This window comes from Trichechus manatus, unplaced genomic scaffold, assembly GCF_000243295.1.
Source record: "Trichechus manatus latirostris isolate Lorelei unplaced genomic scaffold, TriManLat1.0 scaffold00040, whole genome shotgun sequence".
Lineage (NCBI taxonomy): Eukaryota > Metazoa > Chordata > Mammalia > Sirenia > Trichechidae > Trichechus > Trichechus manatus.
In genome coordinates, this window is record NW_004443976.1 from 18,947,229 (window position 1) to 18,973,830 (window position 26,602).

General features: G+C 42.6%; 1 protein-coding gene across 1 annotated transcript in view; it reads right to left on the reverse strand.

The window, feature by feature from the left end:
• NXN (nucleoredoxin) overlaps positions 1-26,602 on the reverse strand; it is a 180,486-nt gene that overhangs the window by 43,825 nt on the left and 110,059 nt on the right. The window lies entirely within an intron of this gene.

Here is a 26,602-nt window from a genome sequence, read left to right on the forward strand (position 1 = left end):
GCCACTGGTATTTCAAATACCAGCAGGGGGTCACCCATGGTGTACAGGTTTCAGCAGCGCTTCCAGAATAAGATAGACTAAGAAGAAGGACCTGGTGATCTACTTCTGAAAAAACTGGCCAGTGAAAACCTTATGAATAGCAGCAGAACACTGTCTTGTATATTGCCAGAAGGTGATCTCTCAGGTTGGAAGGCACTCAAAATGCAATTGGGGAAGAGCTGCTTCCTCAAAGTAGAGTCGACCTTAATGATGTGGATGGAGTAAAGCTGTCGGGACCTTCATTTGCTGATGTGGCATGACTCAAATGAGAAGAAACAGCTGCAAACATCCATTAATAACTGGAATGTGGAATGTAAGAAGCACGAATCTAAGAAAATTGGAAGTCATCAAAAATGAAATGGAACACATAAAGTTCGATATCCTAGGCATTAGTGAGCTGAAATGGACTGGTATTGGTCATTTTGAATTGGATAACAATATGGTCTACTATGCCAGGAATGACAAATTCAAAGAAATGGCATCACATTCATCATCAAAAAGAACATTTTCAAGAATGGATAAATAGGAACTCCCTGAGGAATGCTGTTACCAGGCTGAGCTCAAATGGCATAACATAGTTTATAAAGAATATGTTCTACATCCTACTTTGGTGAGTAGTGTCTGGGGTCTTAAAAGCTTGTGAGCAGCTATCTAAGATACTCCCCTAGTCTCACCCCACCTAAAGCAAGGGAAAATGAAGAAAACCAAAGGCACAAGGGAAAGATTAGTCCAAAGGACTAATGGACCACAAATACCACAATCTCCACCAGACTGAGTCCAGCACAACTAGATGGTGCCCAGCTACCACCACTGACTGCTCTGACAGGGATCACAATAGAGGGTCCCAGACAGAGCTGGAGAAAAATGTAGAACAAAATTCAAACTCACAAAAAAAGATCAGATTTACTGGTCTGACAAAGACTGAAGAAAGCCCAAGAATATGGCTCTCAGACGCTCTTTTAACTCAGTCTTGAAGTCACTCCTCAGGTTCATCCTTCAGTTAAAGATTAGACAGGCCCATAAAACAAACAATAATACATGTAACTCAACCATGTATGAGACTAAATGGGCACATCAGCCCAGGGGCAAGGACGAGAAGGCAGGAGAGGACAGGAAAGCTGGACGAATGGAAATGGGGAACCCAAGGTCAAGAAGGGGAGAGTGTTGACATGTCGCAGGGTTGGCAACCAATGTCACAAAATAATATGAAAATAATATGTGTATTAATTGTTTAATGATAAACTAATTTGCTCTGTAAACCTTCACCTAAAGCACACACACACAAAAAAAAGAATGGACAAATAGGTAGACAGATATACCAAGAGGTGTGGGAGAATATAAGGGAACACATCCACCAGCAAATATAGCTTTGGTGGTGGATATTTCTACATACATGACTGTAGGTGAGGCTCATATAGAGCACACAAACTTCTTAGACATAACCAAACACCTCATAGGATGAAGTTCCTAGGCTAGAAGACAAAGCACCATAGACTTGGGGGACATCTATGTCAATTGGCACAACACAGTACATAAAACAGTGTTCTGCATCCTACTTTGGTGAGTAGCGTCTGGGGCCTTAAAAGCTTGCGAGCAGCCAGCTAAGATACAACTGTTGGTCTTTTCCCATCTGGAGCGAGGGAAAGTGAAGGAGACCAAAGACCCAAGGGAGCTATTAATCCAAAGGACTAACGGACCACATGAACCACAGCCTACATGACCCCAAGACCAGAAGAACTAGATGGTGCCCAGCTACCGCTACCAACTGCTCTGACTGGGATCACAACAGAGTGTCCTGGACAGAGCAGGAAAAAACTGTAGAACAAAAAATCAAATTCACAAAAAACACCAGGCTCGCTGGTGTGACAGAGACTGAAGGAATCCCTGAAACTATGGCCCTAAGACACCCTTCTGACCTGGAAAAAGCCATTTCCAGAGACCAACTCCCAGTAAAACAACAGACAAGCACATAGATAAACAATAATACATGAGAGGAACATACTCCTTAGAACAATCAATCATACAAAATCAAAATGGCATTATGTGCCCAAAAGCAAAGATGAGAAGGCAGAAGAGGTAGAAAAGCATGATGAAAGAAAATGGGGAGACCAGGGCGGCAATGGGGAGAGTACTGACACATTGTGGAGAATGAAACCAAGGTCATGAAACACTTTATGTACAAACTATTGAATGGGACACTAATCTGTTGTACACTTTGACCTAAGGCACAATCTTTTTTATTAAAAAGAACATTTTAAGATCTATCCTCAAGTAAAACACTGGCAGTGATAGGATAATATCCATACACCTACAAGGAAGATCAGTTAATACAACTATAATTCAAATTTACGCACCAACCACTAACGTCAAAGACGAAGAAATGGAATTTTTACCAACTTCTGCAGTCTGAAATGGATCAAACCTGCAATCAAGTTGCATTGATAATTACTGGTGACTGGAATGCGGAAGTTGGAAACAAAGAAGAAGGTCTGGTAGTTGGAAAATATGGCCTTGGTGATAGAAACGACGCTAGAGACTGCATGACAGAATTTTGCAAGACCAACGACTTATTCATTGCAAATACCTTTTTTCAACAACAGAAACAGCAACTATACATGTGGACTTCACTGGATGGAATACACAGGAATCAAATCGGCTACATTTGTGGAGACAATGGAGATGGAGAAGCTCAATATCATTGGTCAGAACAAGGCCAGGGGCCACCTGTGGAAAAGATCATCAAATGCTCATATGCAAGTTCAAGTGGAAGCTGAGGAAAATTAAAACAAGTCCATAAGAACCAAAGCACGACCTTGAGTATATCCCACCTGAACTTAGAGACCATCTCAAGAACAGATTTGACTCATTGAACACAAACGACTAAAGACCAGATGAGTTGTGGAATGACATCAAGGACATCATACAGGAGGAAAGCAGAAAGGTCATTAAAAAGACAGGAATGAAAGAAAAGACCAAAATGAATGTCAGAAGAGATTCTGAAACTTGCTCTTGAATGTACAGTAGCTAAAGCAAATGGAAGAAATGATGAGATGAAGTAAAAGAGCTGGACAGAAGATTTCAAAGGGCAGCTTGAGAAGACAAAGTAAAGTATTATAATGAAATGTGCAAAGACATGGAGTTAGACAACCAAAAGGGAAGAACACACTTGGCATTTCTCAAGCTGAAAGCACTGAATAAAAAATTCAAGCCTCAAGTTGCAATACTGAAAGATTCTATACGGTTGCTATGAGTTTGAATTGACTCTACGGCAACAGGCTTTTATGGGCAAAATATTGAACGCAGGAAGCATCAAAAATGGATCCACAATCAATGCCCATGGAAGCAGCAGTCAAGAAATCAGACGACACATTGTATTGGGCAAGTCTGCTGCAAAAGACTACTTTAAAGTGTAAAAAAGTAAAGACGTCACTTTGAGGACTAAGATACCCAAGCCATGGTATTTTCAATCACCTCATATGCATTTGAGAGGTGGACTATGAATAAGGAAGACCAAAGGAGAACTGATTCCTTTGAATTATAGTGCTGACAAAGAATATTGAATATACCATGGACTGCCAGAAGAACAAACAAATCTGTCCTAGAAGAAGTACAGCCAGGATGTTGCTTAGAAGCAAGGATGGTGAGACTTTGTCTCACGTACTTTGGACATGTTATTAGGAGGGGCTAGTCCCTGAAGAAGGACATCGTGCTTGGCAAAGTAGAGGGTCAGTGAAAAAGAGGAAGACCCTCAATGAGATGGTTTGACACAGTGGCTGCAACAATGGACTTAAACATAGCAACGATCATGAGAATGGCGCAGGACTGGCCAGTGTTTTATTCTGTTGTATACAGGGTCGCTATGAGTTGGAACCAACTTCACAGCATCTAACAACAACAACATCATCGCACCATCTCCTAAGGTCACTGTGAGGATAGATAATAGGTACAAAGTACTCAAAACCATCCCTGGTATGCAAGACACACTCACATGAGAACACCCTAATGCGTGTCCTTCCAGATTTCAGATCAGAAAGACCATGTTAGGATAATGGGCCCTGCATGGCTCTCAGACCACAGTAAGCTGTATTTGCAATGGTGAGCACAACATCATAGCACCACCAGGGCCTGCCATACATTCAGGGCTGGGACCCAGAATAATCCACACAAACAAATACAGAATATTTTATAAGGGACCCTATAAAGGGTGAACAGGGGTGAACAGACCAACTCTGACAAAGGCAAGGGGAGAGCTGAGGAGTCTCTGTTTCCCCACTTTAGCTCTGGGTGGGGCAAAGGCACGAACTGGACAAAAATCACCATTCTTCCAATTAACCCCACTCTACAAGCTCACTTCATCATGCAAATGAATGTAATTTCCAGACTAGCATTCGGTCTGCAGATGCTTCTTTCTCAAAACAGGGGAGTCAACAGAACTCAACTAAAAAATAGTCACGAGTTCTAACCACAAACACTGAGACACAAGGGGCTGATGGGGCCATCCAGGTGAGCATGAGAAGTTAAAAAATAAAAAAGTGGTGCTCTCTGACAAAGCCATATACTGTGTAATCCCAGCTACATGACATTCTGGAAAAGGCAGAAACCATACAGACAGTGAAAAAAATCAGTGGCTGCCTGGGGCTCAGGGGAAGTGGGAGGGATAAACAGGCACAGCACAAGGAATTTTTAGGGCAGTGAAGCTATTCTGAATGCTACCTAACGGTGGACACATGACATTATGCATTTGTCAAAACCCACTGGACCATAAAACCCCAAGAACGGACCCGAATATAAACTATGCACTTTAGCTAATAATAATATATCAATATTGGTTCATCAATTGTAGGAAATGTACCACATTAATGTAAGATGTTAGTAAGAGAAAGAACTGTGAGCAGGAGAGGAGGGGGCATGTGGGAGCTCTGGGCTTTCTGCACAATTTTTCTATAAACCTAAGACGGCTTTAAAATATAAATTGTATTTAAAAAGAAAAATATTTTTTTAATTAAAAAAAAAAAGTAGAGCTCTGCGTGGCTCAGAGGCCTAGGTCTGGCTGCCGGCACCTGCCATGTACCACATTTGGTGATCCTGGTGCGGAAGGCCACAGTGGGTTACTCATGGGGATGAAGGGTGAGCCCGGGAAAGAGGCTGTGTCCCATGTACAAGTCAGAGAAGCCAGATCAGAAGGAACTAAAGAACACTCCAAGAAGCCAGGGGCCTCTTCCTCCCCTCCACACCTCCCTGGCAGGCGTCATTCACCATATTCCCAAGCAACGTTGCCACCAAGCTTCCTTTCAGGAAACTTGCATCCTCAGACTGGCTTCAAACAATCAAAAAAAAAATGTTTTTTAATGAGATAAAAATTATGCCCACAAATATAAAGACAAAAGTCTAAATGTTTTCTTCCCACTCTTTCAGAAGTGTTGAAATACCAACTCTTTCTTAATTACTCTAGTCCACTGCTGGCTTGGAGAGCCCCTTTCCCTAGCACTTGGAACTTGATATCATTTGTAACACCAATTAAGGAGGTTCATTGACTCTGCCATACAACTTCCTGCCCTAATGACTGAACAAACCGGGAGATGAGCAGTTTGTGGGGAGTACAAAGCAACATATGGCCGCCAGCTTCTTGTTGGCTGACACCACAGACGGAGGGGGAAGCTCTGCGTTTCTCCACACTGCAGTCCTCACAAGCTGACAGAAGGGATTTCCTAAAGCCCCCATCTGGTATGAAAAACCTCTACTGGGCAGAGTGGTTTGGAACAGTACGGGGGTGGCTAGTAATAACAGACGAGGGCCAAATGCTATAAACAGAGAGCTGAAGAAGTGGCTGGGAGTTTTCATCTGAGATGGGGGGAGGAGTCAGCATCAGGTCTGGAATCTGAGAGCTGGTATCCCAGCTCCAAAGGCAATCACTTCCTTGGGGGAACAGGGTTTCTATGGCTCGTGCCATTGTGGGTCCTTCTGCTGATATTATGAGGAAAGACTTCAAGTTTGCCCACAGTCACTCTCAATGGTGTAATTTTACTTGAACATTGAGATCCTTGATTGGCCTCCTCCTTTGAGAGACGTGTCCATCATCAAAGTTCAACGCAGGATTTTAAGTTCATACCAAAGAGAAACAAACTGAGTGTTCGCACACCACATCTTTACAGAGCCCATAAGGTTAAAAAAGGAGGAAAAAAAAAAAAAGGAAGAAAGGAGCCCTTGGAATAAGGACTACATGGAAGGAAGAGCGCCCTTCCTTATAGATTTGGGGATTCTGCCAGAGAAACATGCTTGTCAAGGCAGTAATACCTCCACCTCACCCGCTCCTCAGCTGGAAAGGGGTGCTGCTGTTGTTAGTTGCCATAGAGCTGACTCCAATTCATGGCTACCTTATATCCTCTGCCATCTTCACAATTGCTGGTATGTTTGAGTCCACTGTTGCAGCTACTGCGTAGCTCCACTTCCAACCTAGAGGGCTCATTTTCCAGCACTATATCTACCAGACAATATTCTATTGTGATCCATAAGGTTTTCATTGGCTAATTTTCAGAAGTAGATCACTAGGCCTTATTTCCTAGTCTACCTTAGTCTGGAAGTTCCATTGAAACCTGTCTACCATGGGTGACCCTGCTGGTATTTGAAATGCTGGTGGCATAGCTTCCAGCATTATAGCAACATGCAAGCCACCACCGTACAACAAATTGACAGACGGGTCAGTCTGAAATCTTATGGGGTAGAGGCCATCAATTCACCTTGACCAATCCATCCCTCGAGGATTACTACAAAGTGATGTAAGATCAAATTTGGGAAACGATCCCAGCTGATAAAAAAGTCTGAAAAAACATGTCAGCAGGGTTTTTTTGTTTTTGTAGTAAAAAAAGATCCATACCAAGAAGCCGTCTCCATCTGAAAACAGACCTTCCCATAGCAGAGAGTGTTAGCGCAGGTTCCCGACGACAGGGCAACATGGGCTCCCCCCCAGCCTCCTCTATTCTGGCTGGGAAGATAAGCCATGACCTTGGAGCTTTGGGCTCTGATTGTCTACTAACGCACAAACTCAGCATTTGAATGACCGTCCAGCACGAATTTAGTGCACATGACAGAACTCCTAGGACACAGTATAAGAGTGAAAAGTGCCAATGAGAAATAGAGGTAGATTTCAAAAATATGGAAAGAAGGGGGTTTTAAGATGTGAAATGATCCACAAATCAATAGCGAGAGAGAACTCTATCCTTCTAGACTCCTACTGTTATCATCCTCACAGATCTCAAAACGAAAGGACCATCTCACATCATCACCAAACAAGTCCCTGTAGGGGACTAAATTTTTTGCTGCTTTGTATCATATTCAGTGCCTTACATATACATTTTTTTTTCATTTGCCATCAAGTTGATTCTGACTCATGGTGACCCCATGTGTGTCAGAGTAGAACTGTGCTCCACAGGGTTGTTTTCAGTGGTTGATTTTTCTGAAGAACGCCTTTCTTCTGAGGAGCCTCTGGGTGGACTCGAACCACCAACCTTTTGGTTAGCAGCCACGTGCTTTAACCCTTTGCACCACCCAGGGACTCATAAATATGGTAGGTGTTCAATGATGATGATGACATTCAGGTCAATAAAGAGTGTGCTACAAGCTTCTCACATTTTCTCAATGGAGGTAGCATGAAAAACAAGCAAGCTGGTATTTCATTTTGACACATTCACCGTGGTTCCTCAACAGCTACTAAATAAGTAGCTATCCAAAAGGAAATCAGGCAAATAGTCTCAAAACTCTCCGCAACTTCCAGTAGATTAGGAATGTGATTGCATAACGCCTGCTAAACCAATGCTATAAATTACAAGTCAGCAGGGTGAACTTTTCCATGTATACTTTCCAAAACGAAAATAAGGGCAGGAAGTGTGGTTTGTGAGAATTGCGGAGATGTTTATCATTTCAGCGCCATCCATACCTGCTCCACCATGGAGCCATTAGCACTCAGCAGAGCACTCCTTTCAATTTCCTACTCGATTGTTATTTCAGCAGGTTTTCTGAGGGATTTTTTTTTTTTTGCCTTGGCTGCACAGAAAACTCAGTTTCTTGGCAGAACTTTCTGAGTGCCCAGTTATAAGCCCCTTGTTACCACTTTCCTGCTTCAGGAAGTCCCCACTGAGCCCCAGCCAAATGACAAGGGGAGGAAAGGAAACATTTACAATGATGTGAGAAATTCCCAGTCTGGAAAAAAAGATCAAAGACAACAGTTATAAGGGATCGTTCTGCATGGAGCCGGGCACGTGAAGGCCCGCCGTAAATTGAGCTGGATTGGCCCATGACAGCAACAGCATTACCTCACTGGGAATCCAGCAAGCCAGGCTCCTCTGAAGCCAGCAACAGCCACACTGCTATCGACCAGCCGCGTCCAGAGCGAAAGGAACCGTATTCTGTACTGAGACGCTGTGATCACCGTGTCCCAAGATGCCTTTATATAGTAATGGATTGTGGCTTGCATTGTTCCCCTCCACCAGCTCTTGAAATGAAAGGGCTCCACAGCACAATGAAATAAATAACAGCAGGGAGAAAGAAAGAGGGAGGTAAATTGTTTGGAAAGTAGAAGACAGGGTGAAAAAAACGAAATTCAAGACAGATGTGTGAGAGCTGCAAACATATGTCCCTGAATTTATGCATCCAAGTGATTCATGTAGAATGGGGGGGTGGGGGTGGGGGGAGCTACATACTCAATATAGAAATATAGAATGAAGTATTATATTTTCCTATTCTTACAAAGGAACATCAATTCACACCTCTCTTTTTGCTAAATAAAGCTGTTAGAAAACAGGGAGAGGGAAGATCCAAAGTGAAACATCATTAATTAAGCAGAGGTGCTCTGTGGTCTCTCTATCATTCTCAACAGGATGTCAGCTACCAACAATTTATTTCCAATTACTGAATGTTTATTTCTTATCTTCCAAAGATACGACTGCTCCTTAACTTCAGTTGAATTTTAAAAATAATAGCACTTGCCAGGTTAATGCCTGGCCATCAAGGGAAAAATAGAGCAGGAAATTTAGATGGGTGTTTCCACCAAAAATACAAACGTCCAAGACATTGGCCGGAAAGACATTTTTACAATGTAGCATTAGTGTGTGTTGTTTTACTTCTAAACAGCTAACTCAAAGGGGCCACCGCACAATTGGTTCCAAATGCCTCATACTGAGAAAAAACACAGGCGGCCTGCCTCACTGGCTAACTTAACTTCTCTCAGCTTGAGATTTCAGATGCTAACAAGAAAGAGGAAAACAGCATGGATGCCCCTCGGTAGCATAATACTCCTAGTTGCTATATGTGTTTGAGAAATGGGGTAAAGCAGGGGCCTAGGACATAACACTGGGGGCGGGGGAGATGACTGAGGTTTCTGGATTGGTCAAGGGCCAAACTGCAAAATGCTGCTCAGCAGAACAACAGGCCTGCACCACACACACGCCTGGATGCTTATCCACCAACAGACGTTTACTGAGCATCTAATACACACCAAGTATTCGTGCCAGATGGTGTGGGGATCGAGAGATTAATGACAAGTCCTTGCCTTCAAGGGAGGAAAAGAGCCTGACAGGTAAATGAACCACTGCCTCCTTGGACACACTATCTCATGCCAGTCTTTCTGCCACCTGCATTCTCTTGGGATGCTGAGCATAGGGGCATGTTTGTTGCATGGGCTCTGGGTGATTTCACCAGGAGTGGATATTTGGACTAAGACCAATGACACTCTCTCCTAGGAATTTAGAGATTGGATACAAAAATAACATTCAATAAGATCAGAGCTTCCTAACCATTTCCTAATATTCAAAAATGTGCTATGAATGGGTTACTGGAGGATGCCATATTGATCCTCTCAGCCCTGGGGACAGCTGGAGACCCCCGTCCAAGTCCTCATCCTCTGATGGCAAGCAGCCTTGTCCCTTTATCCCAGCAGACAAACAATGATCACTGTCTAAATGTGGCAGATGTGAAAAAAGTAGAGAAGTACTGATTAGACAATGGTGGAAGTGAGGACTGAACACTCATGTTGAATGGAGGCAGGGCCAGCCTTATTGCGCCAGGGGGTAAGCAGAGAGCTGACAAGAAAAGGGGGGATAGAAAAGGGACAGCAAGATAGCCAGAAACCAGAAAGGCAGAGAACGGAGAGACGCAAATGAGAAAAATTGTGCTGCCCTCAGGGAGGGTAAGAGGGACCTGTTTGTGAATTTCTAGTTCTGGTCCCTCTAGCCCAGCTGAACTCTATTTCCTCAATCTGGCTGTTCCTGTGATTAAACATTGTATTCTGAGAGTCTAACTCAATCTACTTTGCCAGTTTGAGTGCATTTCTGTTCCTTGTAAACAATTGCTGCTACAGATGTGTGGTTATGTGTGCAGAGGATCCACGTACATCATGAAATATTCACTGCTTAAAACCACAGGGAAGAAGGAAAAAAAATAACGTTATATTATACTCTTAACTCTTTGAAAGCCCTTTCTCATGTATCATTTATCTATTCTCCTACAGTGAGCCCTGGTGGTGCAGTGGTTAAAGCACTCAGCTGCCAACCAAAAGGTCTGTGGTTGGAACCCACCAGCCACTCCACGGGGAAAGATGTGGCTGTCTGCTTTCGTAAAGATTTACAGCCTTGGAAACCCTGTGGCGCAGTTCTACTCTGTCCTATAGAGTCGCTATGAGTTGGAACTGACTCAAGGGCTGTGGGTTTGGGGTTCTCCCCACACTGGGACACTGGGACACTGGGGAGGAGACTTCTCCTTGTGCTATGGATGTAGCGATAGGAGTAAGATGACACCTAAGATCACAGAGCTAATTAGTACCAGGGCCTCTTCCTTTCTGCCAGCCCTTGAAACACAGTACTCCTTAAACCTGAGTCTAAAACACTGTGTACATTTCAAACATGATGTGAGAAAAATCAGCCTGCTTCTCTGACTTGTGAGCCAAAGGGAAGGAACAGACTTTCACAAAGTTGCAAAGAAAAGCTCCCCTCCTTTTTTGAGTTTGCAAAAAGAGCCGTATCTCACTCCAGGAAAGTCGTGCATCTCTGTGGCTCCAGGGGGCGCTGTCCAGAGCTGAGTCAGAAGAAAGTCTGAGTTTCTTCTACAGACAAGATGAATGGCTGCTGTTTAGAAAATCATGTCCTTTTATTCTACATCCCCAAGGCATAACAGCATGGATGATACTCAGAAGCATCCCCAGTAAAACTCCACCAACTTTAGTTTAAAAAGACAGCTCAATGTGAAATATCTAGAACTGGCAAGTAGAGACCTAGGTTGATTAGTGGTTACCAAGGGCGGGTGGAGGGGGGAAAGGGAGACTCATTGCTTAGGGGCCACGGAGCTTCTGTTTAGGGTGATGGGAAAAGCTGGAGGCAGATAATGATGATGGTTCCCGATGTGATGGACACAATTAATGTCATTGAATTGTATTATGTGAAGAATGTTGAGATGGCAAATGTCATGTTACATGTATATTTACCATGATAAAAAAGGGAAATAAGATGTTAAAAACAAAACAAAACACTGGGCCATGAACTAATACTATTAACAAATAAAAACATCCCAAATGGATTATAGACCTAATAAATTAAAAATTAAAATCATCAATGTATAACAGTGGTAGAAGTCAATGTAGGAGAATATCCATGATCTTAAGGGCAGTAAGGAAACCCTGGTGGCGCAGTGGTTAAGTGCTACAGCTGCTAACCAAAAGGTCGGTAGTTCGAATCCACCAGGCGCTCCTTGGAAACTCTATGGGGCAGTTCTATTCTGTCCTACAGGGTCGCTATAAGTCAGAATCGACTTGATGGCAATGGGTTTACGGCTAGTAAAGTCATTCTTAATGGAAAAAAAAAAAGACAGTCTAGTGGGAGGCTACTGTCAGCAGACGCTCCCAGGCCAGGTAAGCCAGCATCTTCCTACAGGCTGGCAAGAGAAGCCACGGTGCCACAGACCCTAAACGGGGAGGGAGTATAAGGTTTCTGAGGCAGTCAACAAATTGCCTTTCTCTTCCAGAACAGAAATATCCCAGTGAATCAGACCTTGAATATGCCACTAATCACTTGCTTAGGAAATTTAAACTGCTGAGGCCTTCTGAATAGAAACCACACACAAATTGATTCTCCATAAGGAACACGGACTTTCTGGGACATGCTGACCAATTTAAAGAGCACAATAATCCTGTCAACCTTTAGCAGAACTGAACTGTTAAATGTCAACAAGTTTCGAACTGGTCTCCAGACCACCCGTAGAAAAATGTGTGTCTAAAAGCAGGGAAATTCAGTCAACACACTGGACTCCAAAGCTCAAGTGCTTTGCTAGGCAACAATTAGACCCAAGGTCCCCTGCGCTGAAATGAAGAGGGCCAGGCAGGACAAAGGGTGAGGCAAGCCCTTTTGCTCTCCTAAGAACAGCTTCTGGCTGCAGACAGAAAGGGAAAATACTCAGAAAGCTCCGGGCTGCGCAGTCAGGGGATGCTGAGGGGGTCACAGAAGAAATTTGAGGTCCACTGCCTCCCCTAGTCACAGCCAAGAGCAGGCTGAGTGAGCAAGGTGACCAAGTTAGCCAGGCCCGGGCCAGGCAAGCTACTTCACTTCCGAGAAAGTTACTTCCACTGTAAGCTGGGAAAATAATCGTTCTTGCCTCACAGGGTTGCTATGAGGATTAAAGGAGATGAGAAATCCAGATGGCTTCTTCCAGTGCCCGTATTTCCCAAACTCCGTGGTTCACATATGTCATTTACAATCTGTGCCCTCCTAACTCTCACTTTTCTTTATTTTGCTTTAAATAAAGTCCTATTTTCAAAACACAAATTTATTTTGAAGGGACCCTTTGTATTGCTACTGTAAACAGAAAACCAGTACCACTTACCATAAATAGAGGGTAAGTGTCAAAATAAAAACAACAAAATCCAAACAATTACTAAATTTGATCTGGACAACGAATAAGGAAGACTGAAGAAGGAATTATGGTGTTGGCAAAGAATACTGAATATACCATGGACTGCCAGAAGAACAAACAAATCTGTTTTGGAAGAAGTGCAGCCAGAATGTTCCTTAGAAGCAAGGATGGCGAGATTTCATCTCACGTACTTTGGACACGTTATTAGGGGGGACCAGTTCCTGGAGAAGGACATCATGCTTGGTAAGGCAGAGGGTCAGTGAAAAAGAGAAAGACCCTCAGCAAGATGGACTGACACAGTGGCTGCAACAATGGGCTCAAACATAGCAACAACTGTGAGAATGGCGCAGGATGGGGCAGTGTTTCTTCTGTTGTACATAGGGTCCCTATGAGTCAGAACTGACTTGATGGCTCCTAAAAACAACAGACCCTCTTGGCAGCAGAAGGCTCTGGGGGTCTATTTTCCCTATTGCAAAGGAGATTAGCAAGTGTTCCAGGGGAATGAAGACAGAGAGCCACATCAAGACTTTCTTCTGATATAACCAGAAGGCTTGAAATGGAGAATGGAAAAAGCATAGTGTATTTCAATCAGGACACCATTGCCAGGAACAGTCCTCTTCACCTTCAATTCTTTACGGACATGTGCCAGCGGAGGCAGTGGCAAGAATCTGGTGGGCCCAGCGGGCTCCTGCTGCCAGTGTCGGTCCACAACTCTTCTCCTGGGAGGAAACCCTGCTGGCTCAGTCTCAGAGCTCCTACCATCTGGTGGCACCTCCATTTCTCCTCCCTATCAGCCCTGTCAGTAAGAACCTACCTTGACCATGGCCAGCCCTGTCTCCATCAAGGAACCTCCTAAAACTCAGCACTGACCAGGAAGCTGGCTGCACACTCCCCAGGATCCCTGGTGCTGAGAGTTATGTCTTGCTCCCCAAACTCACCTGTTTTCTCTCTCCTTTCTATCTCCAGGAAAAGTCAGAAAGGAGTAAGCAGACTGCAGATGTCACAGCCCCATCGGAGACCCACTGAATCTGACTCTCTTGGGGTGAGACCGAAAACTGTAAACTTAAAGAAAGCTCACAGGTAATTCTTATACCCACTAAAGTTTAGTCACGCTATGTATGCTCTTTTCCACACAATGTCCCCTGTGCCCTAATGTCTCCCCTTGGCCCAAGGCCTTTTTCCCCAGTTAATTCTTTCTTTCTTTCTTTCTTTTATTTTCAATTGTGCTTTAGATGAAGGCTTACAGAGCAAATTAATTTCTCATTAAAATACACGTGTTGTTTTGTGACATTGACTGCCAATCCTACAACGTATCAACACTCGCTCCTTCTCGACCGGGCTCCCCATTTCCATTCGTCCAGCTTTCCTGTCCCCTCCTGCCTTCTTGTCCTTGCCCCTGGGCTGGTGTGCCTATTTAGTCTCGTACATACGAGGTTGAGCTACGTGTATTATTGTTTGTTTTACGGGTCCGTCTAATCTTTGGCTGAAGGGTAAACCTCAGGAGTGACTTCAGTATGGTGTTAAAAGGGTGTCTGGGGGCCATACTCTCGGGGTTTCTCCAGTCGCTTTCAGACCAGTACGTCTGGTCTTTTTTTGTGAGTTTGAATTTTGTTCTACATTTTTCTCCAGCTCTGTCCGGGACCCTCTATTGTGATCTCTGTCACAACAGTCAGTGGTAGCAGCTGGGCACCACCTAGTTGTGCTGGACTCAGTCTGATGGAGGCTGTGGAAGTTGTGGTCCATTAGTCCTTTGGACTAATCTTTGGTTTTCTTCATTCTTCCTTGCTCCAGACAGGGCGGGACCAGCGGAGTATCTTACTTAGATGGCCGCTCACAAGCTTATAAGACCCCAGACGCTACTCACCAAAGTAGGATGTACATTTTCTTTATAAACTATGTTATGCCAATTGAGCTAGATGTCCCCTAAGACCATGGTCCCCAGCCCTCAGCCCAGTAATTTGGTCCCTCAGGGAGTTTGGATATGTCTATGTAGCTTCTATGACTTTGCTTTGGTCAATCCCCAGTTAATTCTTACTCATCCTGCAGATCTCGGGTCAAACTGCAGATCGCCAGGTCTTTCTCCTGTAGAGTGCCTGAGTGGGTTCGAACCACCAACCTTTAAGTCAGCAATCCAGTGCTTAATCATTGCGCCATCGGGGCTCCTTCCAGGACAGCTATGCCCATAGCTAAAAGCAGACGAAAGTAGTCACTTTCTACCCAATCTAAAAGATCTTCTCGAAGGCTAGTAAAAACTTGACTGCTACCCCAGGATCAGAATGTGGGTAGAATTTTCCCCCACTTTATCCCACACGTTCTATTCAAGTTTGTTGAAAAGTTTTGTTTGAATTAGAACAACTCTCTCTCTGAAACTATGCCCCAGAAGGAAGCAACCCTCCCATTCTTCAACAAGTATCGGCATGGCCTCATCTGGTCCACCATCAGTTCTGGCTGCCAAATACCCACAAATGTTTAGCCTTGCCATGGGATATGTAGAATAAATTAAGTTTGGGGGGAAAAAATCATAAAACAAGCCTCTAAGTCTAAAGACTCTGTGTACCTTGGCAGAGGGAATGTATGTGTTACAACAAATCCTATCTAGCGTGCCAGAGAACTCAATCAAAGCCAGCAGAAAATGACTCCTGTCATTTGAGACAAGCAACTCAAAAGCAGTTCCCTAAGGGAGATGGAGATAAGAGGGTCCCAATCTAGCCCTGCATCTGCCAAAATTCTTTCCCATAATGACTGAGGGGGAAAAAAGGCCTGAATAAGCAAAGACGGACACCCTAAAATCCAGGCCTTTGAAAACACAAAACAAACATTAAATCCCTCAGGAGCTGAGGTCTTTACCTTTGGGACTCTGATTGGACTTGTTCTAGGTGGAGGAAGAATCTTAAGTTATTGTAGGGTATGCTGTAAGTTGGGAATCTACTGGGTCTTAAAATATGGCTCTACTGGTCTTGCTAAAGGAGTCCCGTGCTCAGCTGCTAACCGAAAGGTTGGCGGTTCAAGTCCATCCAGAGGTATCTCGGAAGACAGGCCTCGCAATCTACTTCCAAAAAATCAGCCATTAAAGCCCTATGGAGCACAGTTCTACTCTGACACATACGAGGTTGGCCATGAGTCAGAGTCAGCTTGACGGCAACTGGTTTGGTTTTGGGTTTTGGTCTTGCTAAATACTTGTGTTTCATTTGAGACTTCAGTTTCCATGGCTAAGGCTGCCCTGCATCTGGATGGCCAAGTTCATCCGGACCAAAGTAGACTCTAGCTCCATCATCCAGAGTGAAGCTGGATTTACTAGTGAGACTGACCCATCCTCAGCAAAAGAGACAACAGACGGTACCGAAGAGTCACTTAATTACTTGCTTAAATTGGAGTTTCTCAGGCTCATGTTTTATATGAGGCGCAGGCCATGCCCTACCCTTGTTATACTTTTTTACCACTCTTTGAGAAGTCCATCAGGAACATCAAATATCTGCGGTTTTTATGGACCTTTGCTTTTGCAGGTTGGAAAAGGTCATAGGCCAAGGACATGAGCTTAACTGGACTACTGAGGCTCATTAAGACTGTCTATGAGAGTCTCGGTCAGAAATGTTCTTCTGAGGAAGCATTTTCAAACAGATTAAAACAGATTTCCATTCTGGCCCCTCTTCTTTGCAACTTGTTCCTATGCTCTAATAACAGATACCACTTTTGGATGAGCTGGGCACAATGCCTCTCTACAACAAAAATACAGCTACTCCTTCTGTGACTATATATGATGCAAGTTTATCATCTTGAACGAGAAGTAGCCTGAACAAACAACTGACCTTGCTAATTACTGCCAGAAGGGCTAAACACCAACTGGTCTAAAGCTAGTGGTAGACTCGTCCCAGCTTTTAGCTGCTTTGTAATAAAACAGCAACCCCATATGATAAGCTACTTCATGTAGTTATCATCACGAATAGTTTATCTGGGAGAATTTAACAGGAAGTAGTATTGACCAAAGCTAGGTAGTCTGTCAGGGATTTACTGAGGTTTTTTTTTGGGCCAAGATGACTGAATGGTTTCATACAATTTAAAAACATGCTCACCATTTAATAGACCTTGGGGACTCCATCACCTACCCATCCGTCAGTGTGCTGGAACTGATTTAAAGTGGTTTTCTGAGAGTCCTGGCACTCCCTGGCCAGTAGTCTTCCCTGTTGAAGCCCAGAGTGGAAGTATAATGCTCTTCCATCTTCATCCTTATTGGACTCTTCAGCTTTCACAAAAGGATGCCAGACTCCCCCAGCTCACCTATGGAAGTACCATATTGAACTCACTGTCATTCTCCTGAGTAACAGAACCCATATGCAGGAAAGAAATGTATGAAGAATACTCTTCCAGATAATCTAAGATACGCACCTAATTCAAGGCAGAGCAGGAGAGAGCTGAACTTCATACTAACCACCCTAGAAGCTTCCTTTTTTTTTTTTTTTCTTAACTAAATCTCCCTTGGTGGAATGCCGTCAAAGTGTATCAATGGTTATCTTAAGAAAATTACAGATTTATGATAAAATATTGTTGAAAGGATCACTCAACAGATAACATAAATTACTCTCTATGAGGGTTCCTGGAAGAAATAGCTATGCTTTTCTTAAGCAGCTTATTTTATTTTATCTCGCGGACATTGAGATTTGTGGAACAGAAGAGGATTTCCCTTTTCTCACTGGCTGTTAGGACGTTCATGCAAAATTTCATGTTCACATACAGCAGGTGTACAAGTCACCATGATATGCATTTTAGCCCCACGGCTTAATCCTATTTTGTCCTCTTCTTCCTTGTTTTTCTTATTTATTTTACTTCTGCTCTTAACCTTATTTATCTTATTTCTTTACTTAACCTTATTTTGTCTCACTTTTATTTTATTTTATCCTCCCACATTTTATGCTACCGTATAAGACAACTTAAATCCTTTTTGGGACACGTACTGGAATACATACCTACGTATTCTATTTCTAGAGGAAACCCTGGTGTCCTTGATCTGAAATTAGGTCTTTTTTAGACACACATCAAACTACTGTGAAACCCCTCATTTTCAAGCATATTCTAAAAAGTTGAGCATAAAAGCAGGAACTATATGCGTCAATGGTTGCCACCTTCCCAAGTACCACCAGGGCAGTTGAAACATGGCACTGGGCAATGTTTCTCTAAGTGGAATTCCTTACTTATATCCCTGGATAAAGATAATTTGTAGGTGGCACTAGTATTTCTCCCTAAACAACACTGAATCAAATAGTGAGACTGTTACCTACTTTTCAGTCCTCTTTCGGTCCTTGCAATTACTTTGGGGGAAAAAATCTTAGTTTGATGCCAATCAATGATTAAGATTTCTCCAATACCTGCTCATCTCCTTTTTTAACAAGGATACAAATCTAAATTTTACCAGTGAGTTGGTTTGAAGAAAAATATTGAGCAACTACTAGTCCAATTGGTATTTTGACACGATAAAACCACAAAGGTGGTATTAGAATGACCGAGATATGGAAAATATCAGCACAGTGAAAACCTTCAGCTTCTCTCTCTACCCCATGTCCAGATATCTACACCCTACCCTCCCAGCCAAGAGTGGGCAATGGTTAATTTTCTGAATTTATTTACTCTACTTAGTGTGCTAATATGATCACAAAGGGCATAATCCTCCAACGGAAAAATCATTTTCTTTTAAACTGTACTTAAGATGAAGGTTTACAGAGAAAACTAGTTTCTCATTAAACAACTAATACACATAATGTTTTGTGACATTGGGTTGCCAACCCCACGACATGTCAATACTCTCCTCTTCTTGACCTTGGGGTCCCCGTTACCAGCTTTCCTGTCCCCTCCTGCCTTCTTGTCCTTGCCCCTGAGTTGGTGTGCCCATTTAGTCTTGTTTTGTTTTATGGGCCTGTCTAATCTTTGGCTGAAGGGTGAACCCCAGGAATGACTTCCTTACTGAACTATAAGGGTGTCCAGGGGCCATACTCTTGGGGTTTTTCCAGTCTCTGTCAGACTAGTAAGTCTGTTCTTTTTTTTCCACCAAAATGATTTAATATTGGAAGGATCTGGTTCAAAGGCCATCTCACCTCCACCGCCTAGGAGAGTTTCTTTCTTTCTTTTTATTGTTGTGCTTTAAGTGAAAGTTTACAATTCAAGTTAGTCTCTTATACAAAAATTTATACATACATTATTATATGACCCTAGTTGCTCTCCCTATACTGTGACAGCACATTCCTCCTTTCCACCCTGGATTTCCCATGTCCATTCAACCAGCTCCTGACCCTCTCTGCCTTCTCATCTCGCCTCTGGACAGGAGCTGCCCATTTAGTTCCATGTATCTAATTAAGCTAAGAAGCACACTCTTTACGAGTATCATTCTGTGTCCCATAGTCCAGTCTAATCTTTGTCTGAAGAGTTGGCCTCAGGAATGGTTTTAGTTTTGGGCTAACAGAGAGTCCAGGGGCCATGTCTTCTGGGGCCCCTCCAGTCTCAAGCAAACCATTAAGTCTGGTCTTTTTTTTACTAGAATTTGAGTTCTGCACCCTACTTTTTGGGAGAATTTCTTTCCGTAAAAATTCATCACCCAAGAAAGGGGTCAAGTCATTCCAGGAAATACTTTCAGATCCAGTTGCCTGTCCAACTATAGTTTTAAGTTTTCCCAGTCTGACCCATTAAGCAATGTTTAATGGAACCTATTCGATGTGTTTAACCACATTTACCAATAGTTCGAAGTTGTCATTTGGAAGTGGGAGAGAGTCACTCCCTAAATTCACCAAAGGAGTTAAGACCAGAAATACTGGTGAGATTCTTACTGAGGTCATTTGGAGTTTAGGGGAATTTTTGGTTTGGGTTTTCTCCTAGTTTTAATTGCTTATAAACGCTCTTTTAATGTCAAGTAAGGAACAACAACCACCAATGTAAAACATTAACTTCCCCAAGATGTTTATTCTAAAGAAAAATTTGCTCCCTACAACTCTTATGCAGGAGGGGATTAAAACTAGATAATATTGTATTAAAAGGAAGAGGAAACCCAAATTACTCACGTCCAAAACAACAGCTGCACTAAGAGAAGCAACTCATCTGCTTAGTCAAAATCTGTTTCACGGATCCCAGATCTGCTCCAGGGATACCAGAGTCAAGTCCCACTCCTGTCAAAAGCGATTCAACGGGCCATCAAAACCCAACTCAGATATCTTCATTCTGTACGAAAGGCCTGCACCTCAGGTGCTCTCAGTCAACCGTTAATTATCATCCCACTAAGCAGTTTGTCTTTTTCACAGATTACTAAGCAACAGACAAAACCAAGCAAATTAACGAAGGAGGAAAGACAAGGAATTCCATATTCGATTCTGTTTCTAAAGTGTTTCCTCTGGTCCTGGCTGAGCCTGAGAACCAGCACCTCAGACCATTCCTGTGTGTGCATAAAGGACAAGTTCCAGTACAGGGAGGTACTGGTTACCTTCACAGTAAGGAAGACAGAAAAGAGAAATCAGAAACTACTAAAAATGGTTACCAATGGGCATGGAAGCAGACTTCTCTTAGGATACTGCTTTATGTAGTTTTGACTTTTGAAACATGTAAATGTTTTACTTATTAAAAGAATAAAACAAAATAAAAAATATAAGGGGAAAAGCAAATTCTAGAGAGTTGAATATGAATGAACATATGAACCTAACTGTCTATCATAATTATTACATGTTTGTTGTTGTTGTCGTGATGACACGGAGTTGATTCCAGCTCATAGCAACCCTGTAGGAAAGAGGAGAACTGCCCTATAGGGTTTCCAAGGCTGTAATCTTTACAGAAGCAGATTGCCACATCTTTCTACCTCAGAGTCGCTGGTGGGTTCAAACTGCTGACTTTTCAGTTAGCAGTTGAGTGCTTAACCACTGTGCCACCATGGCTCTTAATTATCACATATCTACCAAAAAAGGAAGCAATTCAAGTAACTCTTGAACACAGTTCTTTGACTGTGCACCCTAACCTGGATATAGTCTAAGGACAAAAAATTGAAAAGAAATCTTCAACTTTACATAGTAGACGGATTCTTGGTCATGATATCACTGTTATAAATCTGGAATAAAGGTTCTCATTGAGGGTCAAGGGGGATACTAATGTAGTATGGGAAAAGTAAGGAAGTATCCCATAATTCTGGTTCTGAACTAAATATATCAGTGTGAACTCAAGATTTTTAAAACTACTTAAATTCCCTAGCTTTCTCTCTACTGAAAGTGTCTGGAAACACTAATACACCTAGCAATGAGCACACTTCATGCTCAGATCTTGGTTTCTAAATATGCTTTTCTCTACCAAAAGGCAGAAAAAGGACAAGTGGAGCCTGGAGAATCTTATTGCACCAGAAAAGTAAGGAAATACTCAAAGAATGTTTAGGGACATATTAAAAGGACTCAAAGAGCCTCTTGAGAAAGCGCCCACTCACCAAATTTGGAACAACTAAAGCGTAAGAAGAATGAGGTTAATGGACTATCGCAATTGAATTTCTAAGAAAGTTTCATGAGTCTGAAGTAATACTATAAAAACAGTAGGTTGAAGGGGGAAGAACACAATGGGCTCTTCTTCATACAAGCATGTGATAAATATAGAAGATGATGAATTTTTTTAATCACAATTTTGCAATGATCAATATCATGACAGATTCAAGCAAGGATCATTAATGTATTAATGGGTGCTAAAGCCACTGGGTGACAAATTATTGGGAACAGAATACTCCTATGGTTCTAAAGTATCACATCACTTATTGCTCATTAATTACAAAGGGGAAAATGCCTTTACAAGGGAGAACGATCTGGCAGACATTACCATAACCAAGTGTTCAAACTCAGCATCACCAATCATGGGACAAACTGATTTTATGTCCTTCCTGGTGAAATACAATAAGAAATATACAGCATTACCTTTGGAATATTTTTTTTTTAATTTTTTTGTTGTGCTTTAAGTGGAAGTTTACAGCTCAAGTTAGTTTCTCATAAAAAAATGTATACACACGTTGTTATGTGACCCTAGCTGCTCTCTCTATGATGTGACAGCACACTCCCCCTTTTCATCCTGGATTTCCAGTGTCCAATCAACCAGCTCCTGTCCATTTCTGCCTTCTCATCTCACCTCTGGACAGGAGCTGTCCATTTAGTCTCATGTATCTACTTGAACTAAGAAGCACACTCTTCACGCGTATCATTTTATGTCTTATAGTCCAGTTTAACCTTTGTCTGAAGAGTTAGCTTCGGGAATGGTTTTAGTTCTGGGTTGAGAGTCCAGGGGCCATGTCTTCCGGGGTTCCTTCAGTATCAGTCAGACCATTAAGTCTCGTCTTTTTACTAGAATTTGAGTTCAGCACCCCACTTTTCTCCTGCTCCATCAGGACTCTCTGTTGAGTTCCCTGTCAGGACGGTCATTGGTGGTAGCCGGGCACCATCTAGTTCTTCTGGTCTCAGGCTGATGAAGTCTCTGGTTTATGTGGCCCTTCTGTCTTTTGGGCTAATATTTTCCTTATGTCTTTGGTGTTCTTCATTCCCCTTTGCTCCAGGTGGGTTGGGATCAATTGATGTATCTTAGATGACCGCTCAGTAGCTTTTAAGACCCCAGACGTCACTCACCAAAGTGGGATGCAGAACATTTTCTTAATAAACTTTGTTATGTCAACTGACCTAGATGTCCCCTGAAGCCATGGTCCCCAGACCCCTGCCCCTGCTACTTTGTCCCTTGAAGTTTTTGGCTGTCTTCAGGAAACTTCTTAGCATTTGGTTTAGTCTAGTTGTGCTGACTTCCCCTGTCCTATGTGTTGTCCTTCCCTTCACCTAAGATAATTCTTGTCTACTATCTAGTTAGTGAATACCCCTCTCTCCCTCCCCACCCTTGTAACCATCAAAGAATGTATCCTTCTGTGTTTAAACCATTTCTTGAGTTCTTATCATAGTGGTCTCATATAACATTTGTCCTTTTGCAACTGACTAATTTCACTCAGTATAATGCCTTCCAGATTCATCCATGTTATGAGATGTTTTGCAGATTCATCGTTGTTCTTTATCGTTGCATAGTATTCCACTGTGTGAATATACCATAATGTGTTTATCCATTCGTCCATTGATGGGCACCTAGATTGTTTCCATCTTTTTGCTATTGCGAAGAGTGCTCCAATGAACATGGCTTTGCATATATCTATTAGTGTGCGGCTCTTATTTTTCTAGGATATATTCCAAGGAGCGGGATAGCTGGGTCGTATGGTACTTTTATTTCTAGCTTTTTAAGGAGGCGCCAAATCGATTTCCAAAGTGGTAGTACTATTTTACGTTCTTTGGATTATTCTTGACAAAAATGTTTGAGCTGAATCTAATCATGAGGACACAACTAGACAAACTAAGATTTTGGGCTACGCTCTTTGTGCACAATGTTAAATTTCTTGGGTACGACAGTGGTATTGCTATTGTAGAACATAATTGTTCTTAGGAAATACTTACTGAATGTGTAGGAGTGAAATATCATGATGGAGTACAATTTACTCACAAACAGTTCAGGGAAAAAGAAAAAAAACAAGTATACCCATCTCACATACATATGTCACAGGTTCTTAAAAGTAGACCACCACCAGCAGTAGCGTCTAGAAACTCAAATGTTGCAAAATGCTTAAAATTGGTAAATTTAGGTGAGAAGTCTATGAAGTACATTCACTGTACTATTCTTTAACTTATCTGTAAGTGTGACGTTTTCCAAAATAAAAAGCTGGGAGTAGGGAGAATAAATCTTTATTTCCTTCTCAGGGAATCTAAACCAGGGCTCTTTTTCAAATTGCTGATTCCTGAATTTGCAAACATATAGGGGAATGCTAAATTGGATTTACCTGTTTCTTCTTGTTCCAAAGTGTGGGACTTAAACAGTAATTTCAAAAGTACTAAGTTAGGGGGGCTGACTGTATGGAAGAAGTAAAATAGAGGAACAAATTGGGCTCTGTCCACCTTAACGACTGCCTTTGTTGTGCAGGCTGATTTTATCAGATAAATCTTAGACCAAGATGAGCGTGAGGCTTTGGAGGAACTCATCCTGTATTTCTCCCCTTTCTAGACAATCCTGTGGTCCAATATCCATCTCAGAAGACTTTTACCAGACTTCCAGCCAGAGATCATTTCCAAGCTAATTGTAACGGAAACCGTAATTATCCATTCTTCAACGCTGAGGTCCTTCTAATTAAAGGGCCTCCTTAAGGAATATATTTGGCATTAAAGGAGCAAAGAGGGACGATGCACAGTTAAGTAAGCTGCTATGTATGAAATCTCCTGAAAATGCAGATAACCCAGGAGTTGTTCAGTCTGTCTGCTGTCCAGGGAAGGGTCAGATACCCTGAAGCCTCCTCACCTCTCACAAGTGCTGGGGAAAGGTAAAGGAAATTGAAGGGCTGATTCTGCCATTTTACCTTCTGCCTAAACCTCTTCCCGGAGTCCCTGGAAGGTGCACGTGGTTAACGCACTAGGCTACTAAAGGAAAGGCTGAAGGTTCAAGTCCGCCCAGAGGTACTACAAAAGATAGGCCTGGCAATCTACTTCCAAACAAACCGCTATTGAAAACCTTATGGAGCACAATTCTGCTCTGACACATCTGGGGTCACCATAAATTGGAATCGACTCGATAGCAACTGGTACTGGTGAGCCTTTCCCCAAAGCCAGACTTCTGAATCTCAGAACTAGAATCACACCACAAAAAAACCCAAACCCACTGCTGTCGAGTCGATTCCGACTCATAATGACCCTACAGGACAGAGTAGAATTGCGCCATAGGGTTTCCAAGGAATGGCTGATGGATTCAAACTGCTGACTTTTCAGTTAGCAGCCGAGCTCTTAACCACGGCGCCACCAGTGCACCACAGAATCACACTACAGTAGATATAAATCATGGAATGGGAGTAAACAGATCTTCTAGCCCACATTTATTGAGCAGATGAGAAAACTGCGGTCCCCAGAAGTCATCTGACTTAACAAATGTCATTCTTGCCCCTCGCCCAGAGTGGCCTTACAACTGTAATGCATGTGTGTATCTTTTATATTAGGGGGCAACATTTTCTGGGAAGAAGAAACTATCAACATTTTAAGCTAGCTGTCAGAAGCTGGGACTAGACATTTTCTTTAAAGCAACTCCCAGCTCTGTCCCCTACAAAAAGGACTGTGGCAATGCCAACCAAAGTTAGCAATGTACATATCCTTTGACCTACCAATTCCAGTTCTAGAAATGTGTCCTACAGATATGCATGAATGCGTGTGCAGAAATGTGTGTGCAGGAATGTTCGTCACAGCATGATCTGAAATAGTGAAAGACTGGGGGTGGGGTGAAATGTCCATGTATTGAGGACTGAGTAAGTTAATTATGCTATACCCACACAATGGAACACAATGCTGGTGTTAAAAAGATTCAAACAGGTCAGCACGTGCTGATAGGGAAAGATAGGCAAGACATGTTATTAAATTTTGAAAAATCAAGACAGACATTACTCTCACATGTGTAAGTATATAGGCATGTTTACAGAAGAGCCCTACTGGTGCAATGGTTAAGCACTCAGCTGTTAACCAAAAGGTTGGCGGTTCAAATCCACCCAGTGACTCCATGCAAGAATGACCTGGCAATCTGCTCCCGTAAAGAATTCAGCTGAGAAAACCCTGTGGGGGCAGTTCTACTCTGTGGTATGAGGTTGCTATGAGTCAAAATCAACTCAACAAACAACATGGATGTTTGTAAATCCATAGAGATGTGTATGTGTGTACATACACCAGCAGGATATGTAAGAATCTTAACGGTGGTTATATCTGAGGAATTATACCCTGTTATAGTCTTCAGCACAGCTTAAATTTTTTAACCATGCACATGTAGTCCTACTTTTATAATTAAAGAAAAAAGGGGGAGGGTCTCTTCTTTTAGGAGAAGTCCTGGCAGCCTCTGAGGTTGTTCAATTTCAGCCCAGGCCCTATCAAGAGAAGACTTTTTAACTGAATCAGCAATTAAACTGTTGGATGGGAGCTAATCCAGTTTGCTATCTCGAAATATATACTCTGAGTGAAACAAATGATTTAAACATGGGTCAGCGCAAGGCCAACATTCAAATACTGCTTTGCTGCAAAATACAGCTGGTGCCAACCTCAGACCGGAGTCAGAACATTGAGTGGAAACATTTCACAGGAGAGAAAGCTGATGCCAGCTTGGTCAGCAAGTTCCCTAGGTTCTCCAGGGCATTCTTTCCAGGCCCTTAAGTTATGCCCACTTGCAGGCTTGCAGTTACAAAAGTAAACTGTCTCTTTGTTGAAGCAAAAGTTCAGCAAAACTAATAGCTAAACAACAACACGAATGGCTTGTTCGCGAAGCCTGGGAGAACAGCAGTTTGGCCCTCTGAATAATCCCAAATGTGTGATTAGTAAGGAAAAAAGGGGCTTAACACTTGGGAGATTCAAAAGTCTAAATAAATCTATTAACAGCCAATTAACTTGCAAAGGATATGCCGAACTTGCCCAAATGGAAGAGAAGGTCCTGGATGAGGACTCTGCCTTATCATTCTTGACTCAGAGTCACAGGAACCTGACCATCGTTGGGTGGAGGAGGGGGTTAGGGGTTACGTTGTAGGCAGAGCTTGGGGGCTTCCTGTGCATCATCCCTCACTGGACTCCTGCAGCAGCTCCAGGGT